Genomic DNA, 11,011 nt, shown 5'->3' with positions numbered 1-11,011 from the left:
GACATTTTCATAATCACGGAAAATTCTATTGGATAGTCCTGCATATAAACAATAACTTAATGCTAAAACATGAGTAGTGATGCACTTCAGTCTCCAAATCAAATATTCTTAAAACACTATTAGAAAGGATATTAGGATGAGGATAATATGCTTGGAGTAAGCAATTAACTTTTCTGAGAAATAAGAACCACTTTTGCTATTTTGTACCTAGGATGTAATGGGTATGAGTCCCCTCCTCGCCTCTCTGACTACACTTTCATTTCTTTCCCCTGTATTATACCCTATAGGTTCACAAAGAGGTTTATTATCCTGAACACTGATCCAAACTTCAATTTCTTTTTGATGAAAAGTTCCACTGTTCCTGTGTCCCTACACCCTCACTTTCTCCAGGAATTTTCTGTATCTAACCTGGGTCTTGGGTCTTCTAGAACCTTTGTCTCCTCTGGTTTGCCTGCCTTTTTAATTCCTATACTTCAGAATTGTTTTGCTCCAGGCGAATTTCTATTTTCTTTCACTACATCATCCTGATTTTTTCTAAAAAAATAATACTATGCTTCTTGGCACAGAGAGATAAATTAATTATATCATCAAATGTTATTGAGTGCCAACTGTAGAGAAGCCCCCTAATGGAATATCCTCCATTCTAAGCAATGCTTAAGAAACCTATAAAGTCCTAAGAATTAACATTTTCAGTTAAATATTCTCTAGCCTGATGCATTGTACTAAGTCCTCTCATCTAAACTTTAACGATGTGTCCTAAATTCTGTGGTCATTCCATATTGTTCCACATAATATCTGAATTCTTGATTGGTCACATATTATTTTCAAAAGCTTGAGTTCATACTATAAGGGATGACTTTTGTGTCCTGTGTGGCTCTTCACATGGTATCCTGTAACCATTAACTTGCTCTGACCAATAATTTTTTTTATTGATAATAAAGTTGGGTTTGATTTACTATGAATATATCCCAATGTCACCAAGCAACAAAAATTCCCTTGATGTTTAATCACAAACTGTGACGGTACCTCCATATGGGAAAATATTTAAGATTTCCTTAAGCCAGGAATGCTCATATCTTCAACCAAACAGTGGAGCTGTTGGCTGATTCACAGGCAGCTCATCGCTGATGGCAGTTATTTCTCTTCTACCCATTTTCCTGCACCCCCAGCATTGTCAGCGCATGGCTGTTCTAGTAGCTTCGACACCTGTCGAATGGAGCATGCTCACCAGTCTCTGATTGTGGAGGACGAACCAGTTCACACATCACTAAGTGATGCCACTAAACTCTTCCAAAATCTCTAGAGAATGGTGGCATGAATCAAGGGGGGGTTATAGGTTTTCTTTACAAATGCTCTATTCCCTAAAAGGGTCATTTCATTGTTGCCAGTCCTTCACTTTTGCTAATGTAAATAGAGTTAGGAGAAAGGTAGTCATGAGTACAGTCGATCCTCTAACTGAAATATCAGAAATCATTTTTTATGGGAGTTCTGGTGTGAGAAATGGAGCAGCAAGAACTCTAAGATGGCTCCTGCCCTGTGACAACCTTGACTGCGTTATGTCACCTAGCAAAAGGGAGTTTGCAGGTATAATTGAGGTTCTTAATTGATGTTAAGACACACAGGTTATCAGAGTGATTTAATCTACACACATGAGCCTCCTGATAGGAGAGCATTCTCTGGCAAGTCACAGAAGAGAAAGTCGGATAGATTTAAAGTGTGAGGGATTTGATGGGATGGAGAATGACTAGGAGGCAAGGATCTGAGGGCAAGTGATAGCATCTGAGAGCAGTCCCAGCAAGATATCCGGACGTCAGCCCTATAAGCACAAGTAATTGAATCCTGCTGATAAGGTGAACAAGCTCCACAGCGAATTCTTCCTTAGAGCTGAGGGCTTCCAGTAAAAACCCAGTCTAGCCAACACTTCATTTTGACCTTCTGAACTCCTGAGAAGAGAACCCAACCAAGACCTTTGATCCACAGAACTGTGAGCTAATCAATGGGTATTAATTATTTTAAGCCAGAGTTTATGGCAATTTGTCATACAGCAATAGAAAAGTAATGTATGGGCAGCCCGGGTGGCTCAGTGTTTCAGCGCCGCCTTCAGCCCAGGGCCTGATCCTGGAGACCGGGGATCGAGTCCCGTGTCGGGCTCTCTGCATGGAGCCTGTTTCTCCCTCTGCCTGTGTCTCTGCCTCTCTCTGTGTCTCTCATGAATAAATAAATAAAATCTTTAAAAAGAAAAGTAATGTAATATTTTTATATGCTACTATGACCACTCTGATGAATAGCAGACTCTCACATTGCGCTTATTTAATACCAAGTGGTCCTCTGAACACTTCACAAATGTTAATTAGTACTCTTAACACCATATAGAAAAAGCTATTATTTTTCCAAGTACAGATGAAGAAACTGGGGTATATGGATATTATTAACCAACATACCAAAGCCATAAAGGTAATAAGTGGTAGATCTTCTCTTGAAACTGAGGCAATCTGACCAGAGATGTCACATTCTAAATTACACATTAACATTTTAACAATATTATTGCATATACACACATTATATTTATTTAAGGCTATTTGCATCCAGTTTCTTTCTTTTTTTTTTTTTTTTACTAAAATCTACCAGATGTTTGGTTGCTACCCTACTGAATTCATTCATTCAGCAAATATTTATATAGTGATTTGATTGCTAATAAACAGAAAGCAAAGGAGCCTTCAAAGCATCAAATATAAATTGTTAAAACCAGCACAGATATATCCTGGTCAAATATGAAATCTAATAAAGGAAAGAAATAGTGTGTAAATCAACTGATGCCATAGCATACATTTTCAAGAGTGATGAGGTTGTTTGCTCAGTATCCCAAACCAACTTCTTTTTTAACCCTTTACTCACTAAAATAGGTGCTCTGTTTTTGTTCTTTTTTTTTTTTTCTTTTCTTTTTTTAAGATTTTATTTATTTACTTGAGAAAGATCAAGGGAGAGAGTGAGAGCAAGAGAGGGAGAAGCAGACTCCTCGGTGACAGGGCACCCAACTCTGGGCTCCATCCCAGGACCCTGAGATAATGACCTGAGCCAAAGGCACTTAATTGATTGAGCCACCCAGATGCCCTGCTTTTTACTTGTTTAAAGAGTTGTCTGTTATGATTGCTTTGCTTTACCTTTGATTTGCTCATTGAATTCTTCGTACCTAGAAGAGGACTTGGAATATAGGAGAGTAAATAGTATCAAGAATAAATAATTGTATGAATGTATAAATGAATTACCTCTTACTCTACTGGTTAGGTAACAAATAGTATTTTTATAAGCACTGTCTTCATTGAGAAGGCATATATCTCCAGAGTAGAAATAATAATCTTTAAAATCAAAATGATTTTGACATTGTCGATTTTGAATAGCTTATAAAAGATTGCAAAATAGCAGTCTTTCTGCTGTAAGAGTAAGTGGACACCAGATAAACTGAAATATCATGGAGGAAGGGAGGAAGGAAAGAATGAAGGGAGGAAGGAAGGAGGAGCAGGAAGACAAGGAAGAAAAGGAAAGATAAATACAGAAGAGCTGTAGAAGCAAGTAACAATTAAATTCCAGAGAAAGACAAACATTTAATAGGCAAACAGAGATGAGAGACCGTATTAAAATCTGGATCTGGATATTGGAAGAGTAAGCTTGCTCTGGGTAGGTAAATTTTGCTGCAGTTAGGAGAAACCACCTGAGTGTATGATACCACAGGCAGACTAGTGTGGCTGACCTGAATCCAGGCATGGGTAAACCATGGAGTTAGTCTTCCCTGCAAAAGGGAGTTGGTGGGGAGGCAGGATGGGGGATGGAATGGAAAGTAGAAGAAGATCCTGAGTTTCACAGGACTTATATCCCAAACCATTGCTGGAGGAGACAGCCTGAAACCACCCACAAGGTATTACAAATCAGAGGGAAATTGAAAATAATTAAGGTTCTTTTTTTCTTTTTTCTTTTTTAATTTATTCTTGAGAGACACAGAGAGAGGCAGAGACACAGGCAGAGGGAGAAGCAGGCTCCATGCAGGGGGCCCGATGCGGGACTCTGTCCCTGGACACCGGGATCATGCCCTGAGCCAAAGGCAGATGCTCAACCACTGAGCCACCCGGTGTCCCAATTATCAAAGTTCTAATTGAGGTCTGACCCACTTGAAATTTTGATCAGAAGGAGGAATGGAACAAATCCTCATCTTTGCTATCTGATAGGGAAAGAACGGGTCTTTTGTTGGGGAATATTACTGTCTACTTCAGTCTCTACTGTTGTTTGTGTACAAAATGTGCAGGTCAAAATCCAAAAACTATGACATGTACAAAGAAACAGAAAAATGTAACCCATTAAAAAAAAAAAAAACAGTGATCAATAGAGTGGACCTACACACAGTTTATGTTGAATTTAAAAAACAAGGACTCCTCTAAAATAACTGTTTCAATATATTAGACAGTTTTAATGAAAGAAGGGAGAAAGATGGAAAGATGAAGTGATAAAGCAGAAAAATGAAACTGTAAATCAAATTAAATTTCTAGGACTGAAAAATTTGGTGACTATTCTGAGAAATTAATGGGATGATATCAACAGCGGAAATGACAAAGGGTAGATAAGGTCTGAATGAGAACAAGTCAATGAGAATTTCCCAGACTAAATGGAAAAGAAGAAAAGAATCCTTTTGAAGACTTTGGTGCCTGTAGTGATACCAACCTTGTAGTCTAGGTATTAGTAATTTTTGTTTCCTTTCTTTTTTTTAGTTAGTTTGGATACAGCTGTATTTGTGGAACATTTAAAAAAATGCTTTGGATTTTATTGATTTTTCTCTATTGCTTTTCTCTTTTTATTTTCATTATTTATGCTCTTTTTGTTTTCTATCATCTCCTTTCTTTACATTTAATTCACTTTTTACATATATTTTAATTTTTAGATGAAAACTTAGAATATTGATTGAGACCTTTCTTCTTTTCTGATAGAGGTATTTAGTGAGAAAAAATTCTGCCTAAATCTGCTTTAATTGCATCTCACACATTTGATATATGTTCATTTTTGTGCTGTTCAAAATATTTTCTAATTTCTCTTGGGACTTCTTGTTGTTGTTATTTGGAAGTGCATTTTTTTTTTTTTTGGAAGTGCATTTAATGTCTTATTTGAGCATTGTACAGGGATCTTTCTATTGATTTCTAGTTAAATTTGATTACGGTCAGAGTGGCAAACTTTAATTGATTTCAGTTTGTTTTTAATTTGCTGAGATTTTTTTATGGTCTATTATATGATTGGCCTTGGTGAATGCTTTATGTGCCTTTGAAAATAATACATGGTTTGGTCAGATGTTGCAAAATGTACCATAATTAAAAATTGGTTGATAGTGTTATTCAGCTCTATTTTATCCTAGATTTCATGTCTAATTTTCCTGTCAATTGCAGAGAAAGGAGTGCTAAAATTTCCTGTAATGGCAAATTTGTTTACTATTCCTCTTGTTTATATTAGTAGTTATATCACTTATATTTTATGTAGTTATTGATACAAATATAGATCCACCATTTTGTTATTTGTTTTCTGTTTGTCCTCCCTCCACACCCTCATTCACCATTTTGTTCCCTCCTTTGGACCATTTTCATTTTTTATTCCAAATTTAATCTACCCCTTTACTTTTTGCTGTGTGTTTTCATATTTTCCTTTTAGTTGTTACTCTAAGGATCATATTATACACACCTAATGTATAGTCTACTTAGACTTATGATTTACCACTTCAAAAAGTATATATAGGTCTTACTTTTGTATCGACTCAACTTTAGTTTTCATGTGTAATGTATTTTATACCTTGAGGCCCACCAGAAAAACCTTGTAACGTTTGCTTTCATGCGTATTTTTAAGAATTTAAAAGACTACAGGCAGTTTTTTGCATTTATCCAGCTTTTTATATTTATGGTGAATTGTTAACATTTCTGTCGCTCTTCATTCATGAAACTCCATGTTACCCTCTGGTATCATTTCCTTTCATCCTGAAAAACTTCCTTTATTTATTATAAAGCAGACACACTGCTGACAAATTCTTTTAGTTTTCTTTAATCTAAAATGTCTATTTGTGTCTTCTTTCCTGAACTGTGTATTCACTTGGTATAGAATGTGTTCACGTTTGCTTTCTATCAGCACTTTAAAAATATTGCCTTATTGTCTCCTATCTTCTAGGTCGTTGATGTAAAATCTGTATTTATTCAGGGACATTCCTGTTTATAGCATTTATATTTCTACCCTAGAGGCTTAAAACATCTTTTTATTCACTTTTGGATTTCTGATGTTTTAGCGTGATATATCTTGGTGTGCTTTTGAGTTTATCCTCTTAGGAGTTTGCTGAGCTTCTGGAATCTGTAATGTATGTCTTTCACCAATTTGGGGATGTTCTCAACCATTATTTTTTCAAATACTTTTTCTGTACCCAATTTCTTTCACCTCTCCTTCTGGGACTCAAGTGACACAAATGTTAGATCTTTTGAAATTGTACAAATCTCTATGGTTTCATTTAATGTTTTTTAGTTTTCCTTTTCTTTCTGTTCTTCAGATGGGATGATTACTATTGATTTATTTTCCTTTCTCTGTTGTCTTCATTCTGCTATTAAGCCCCCTAGTTATATTTCATGTATTTTAGTTTTGGGTTCTAAAATTTCCATTTTGTTCCCTTGCATAATATCTATTCAGTGCAAAATATCCTTTCAACATTTATCTTTCCATTTATTTCAGGAGTATTCAGCTTTACTTCATGCAGCACAGGTATGATGGCTACTTTAAAGTTTTTATCTGAAAATCAACAATTGAATCATTGGAGATTGACTTTTTTTTTTCTTTTTTAAGATTTTATTTGAGGAAGAAAGAGAGAGTGAGAGGCAGAGAGAGAGGGAAAAGACTCCTTGCTGAGCAGGGCCTGACAAGGGGCTTGATCTCAGGACCCTGGGATCACGAACCGAGCTAAAGGCAGATTTTTAACTGACTGAGCCACCCAGGCACTGCCGAGGGTTCATTTTTTTTTTTTTTAAAGAAATGGGATTTAATTAATTGATTAGATAGATTTATTTAACTTACTAGATACCCTTTCTTCTTCATGTGTCAAGTATTTTGAATTATATCCTGGGAATTTTAAATATATTATGAGATTCTGGAGGCTGAAAAAATATTTTTTGATCATACTGATTTGTTCATTCTTGCAGGCAGTCAACTCAGCTCACAATTAACATGGGCAGCAATTCTAATGTCAGTTCAGTTTTCGAGCAGTGCGCTAGGCTATCTGGGTTCACCATACACATATGACACTCCAGGGTTAGTCTGAGACATGGGTGGTAATTTATGTCATGATTTTCTTCTGATAGCCTTTATGGTGTTTCTTATGTTTTCTTACATGTATGCACAGTTCATATGTAAACCTTTGACTTGTGTTAGACCTTGCATGGTGTTAGAGGCGTCTCATATCCAGCTGTCTCCACTCAAGGATTTCTCCATATCCTGCAGGTATCAGGGACTCATTTTCACAGTTATGAGTGATAATTTTGGTTTACTTTGTTTTGTTTTTGGATTTTTCAACATATAGGAGAGAAGAAAAGAGGAAAGATGAAAAGCAGAACAAGGACCCCTCTCAGACTGTTTGACTTTTTCTAGTCCTCTAGCCAGGAAAACAAAACAAAACAAAACAAAACTTAGACTTTTTGTTTTCTATGTCTCATTTAGAGTTCATTACTTGGGCCAATGTTAGGACAAAGCCAAACAATAAAGGAGAAGACAGTAAATAAAGAGGAAACTCCCCCACAGAATGGTTCATTCTTCAAAAGCTAATTTCTCTCCCAAATCTATCCACTGTTCTTTATTCTTTAACCTCATGTAGTTGCTTTTGAAAAATGTCCCACAATTTTAATTGAGATCAGTGCAAGAAATGGATTTATATGTAGTTATTCCATCTTAGCTGGTCCTGGAATGCTCTCCTGAGGTTTTAATTCTGGTATTTGTATTTCTGTCTGGAAGTTCTGTTTTGGGTGATTTTTAAATCTTATTTATTTATTTTTTTTTATTTTTAAATCTTATTATGTAGTCTTTATACTTTCTTGGTCGCTCTAGATAATGTTCAAGTTTGTCATCTACTTTCATTAGGGGACAAAGTCAATTTGCTAGAATATCCAATCTCTATGCTACTTTTCTTCTCATTATGAATAGTTCCAGTTCATATTCAAGGTATTTTTCCTGCTGTGCCTATAGATATTCCACTGCTTGCTAGTCTTTGTTTGAAAATGATATTCCAGGGCAGCCCAGGTGGCTCAGCAGTTTAGCGCTGCCTTCAGCCCAGGGTGTGATCCTAGAGACCTGGGATCCATTCCCGCATATGGCTCCCTACATGGAGTCTGCTTCTCTCTTAGCCTGTGTCTCTGTCTCTCTCTCTGTCTCTCATGAATAAATAAGTAAAATCTTAAAAAAAAAAAAAAAAAGAAACTAATATTCCAGCAGTTGGAATAAACTCAAATGAAGTTCAAGATTTGAGAATCACTGGCCCACCTACTTCATGTGTGACTGTGTAACAAATCCATGTGAAGGTTGTTTAGGCCTATTCCACTCCACCCTCCTGCTCCATTTATTCTTCCCTTGTTCACCCTACTCTGTGGGTAGTCACAGCACCATTTACTGCAATTTCAGTTGAAGTTAGGTTATGGAAAACAAGTGTAGAGTTGGTTTGCCTTTACCCCAACAGGTACAACTTTCTGTGTTTTCCCATGAAAATGGTAAAGGTCTTCCAGAGCAACACCTAACTTGCGTGGGTACTAGATTTTGATCTTTGCTCCCTAGCTCACAAATGTGTGTTGTAGAGATGGATGTATTCAGAATGAAAGTTACTTTTCTGTTTGTTATTCCACCTACCTCTTTGGTCAGACTTTGAGTCCAAACTCAGCCTACATGTTTCTTGTTCTCCTTTTGTATCTTTAATATGTGCTTATTAATCCAACATTTTAATTATTTACAATAGGTTTAAAAAAATAACTGTCCACCAAAGTAAACTGGAACTCTTTCAACCAAGGCTCTTTAGGGACAGATTTTAATTTGTTAGAATCCTCAATGCTCATCAGTACCCATCAACTATATGAAGTATCCCTCCCTTAGGGCATGACAAAATCATTTAATAATTTATACTCATGACAACATCTCTTTTCATTATGCAAGTTATGTTTAACTAAGCAAAAATACCACATGAAAAAGTTATGCCACAGGGTTTTATATCTCCCAAACAATTCTGAGTATATAAATCCTATGCCTCTGAAAGTATGTGCCCCAAATAGGTTTTTATTCTTTTTTCAGCTTTGAATTACTCTTTTTATTCACATTCCTCAAAGATAATTTAATATTCAGCTTAAAGTATAATTTGCTAATAAGTACTAAAGACTACAATTGTTAGTGAGCTCTATTACTGAGGATGTATTAAATCAAGTGAGAAGGGAAACAAATTAATGAATCTAATTGTTCTCCACTCCAGGCAGTAGTGTTCAGAGGTTAACAAATCAAGCAAGATTTTCACAAAGAGACTGAAAAAAGGGGGCTTTTAATGTAGTCATAAGTATGATGCCATGTGACATCTGAAGAACCCATGGGCCACTTTTAATTACTAGAAGACCTCACAGCTCATCATCTAATAGATTCCTAGTTCTCATTTCTGTCAAGAGACTTTGATGTCATGCTTACAATTTTATGGCTTAAAATCTTTGCTAATGCCCATATTCACTTATTACAAACTTTATTAACATACACATTCCCAAATGGTCTCCAATTTAGTTGCCATTAATTAACAACAAGATTAACTAAAGGACATATTAGAAAACAAAGAGTGTGCTAAGTTCCATAACCAGAGAGAATAAGAGCTTACAATGAGAGCTTTTCAAAAAGACCATAAGTAGCAAAAGTCAAGAGATCAATGGTCATTATCTAATAAATTAGATACTAAAAATGAAATTGTTAAAGTTCATTTTGGAATTAAAAAATGCTAATCCACTTCATACAAAAATTTTAAATGCCTGTTTGGTTAGATGGAAAATATATTTAGTATGTGCTAAATAATTTATAAATGGATGAATGATTCTAATATCCTTAAGAGAAAAATTTAATTCCCCTTTGATTACTTTATTATGTGTGCAATAAAGTTCACAGGGGGAAACCTAAAGTGCATAGATCAGAAAGAAAGACATATGTAGTAAAGGAAGATAGTTATAGGCAAGATGCATAAATATTTTTTAAAAAGTTAAATATTTAATTTTTATGTTATGGAGATTTCAGTGTTCTATGGATATTTTAATTTTTAAATTAATGCTTTACATAGTTTTGAATTCAATAATTTATTACAGTATTTCAAATAAAGTTTCTAATTATCATCAAATATATTATCATTAAATAACCAAATCATTTTATTTTGTTTCACTTTATTTTTTAATTTTTTTAAACAACACAAATCATCTTAAAATCTTGTCTTGAAGCATGGATAAAATTGTTTTTCCTAAAAACTATGGTTATTGAATTATTGATCTCACTCGTGGTCATTATTTATAGTTTCTTAGTACTTAATTAAATCCATTCATGTACAATCACAGATTTGGAAAAAGGAAAAAAAAAAGTAGAGGTTTATTCTGTCAGAATCTAAATATAGCTCTTTCTATATGAATTTCATGTTGAACAATAAATTTGGCCTTTTCATCGGTGTGTCAATTATTTTATTGAATAACCATTTATGGAGATTTTTAGTGTATGAATCACTAAATCAAGGACTGGAGATAAAAGGTGAATAAGAAACAGCACTGCCCAAAGCTCAGAAGTGAAAAGTATATAACAAGGACAATTGGAAGTCCAAAAGTCAGAAATGTTGGAATGGAGATTGCATGAAAAATCTCAATGCAAAGGGTAGAAAATGAGGATTTTAACTCAAGGATGAAAAGAAAACATGAAACTCTTCTTCTACTTAAATAATAATATGCGTATTTTCAAACAAGTGGTAGAA

Source organism: Canis lupus, chromosome 18 (genome assembly GCF_011100685.1).
Source record: "Canis lupus familiaris isolate Mischka breed German Shepherd chromosome 18, alternate assembly UU_Cfam_GSD_1.0, whole genome shotgun sequence".
Classification (NCBI taxonomy): Eukaryota; Metazoa; Chordata; class Mammalia; order Carnivora; family Canidae; genus Canis; species Canis lupus.
The sequence above is the reverse complement of the archived record's forward strand: the minus strand, read 5'-3'. Positions refer to the sequence as shown.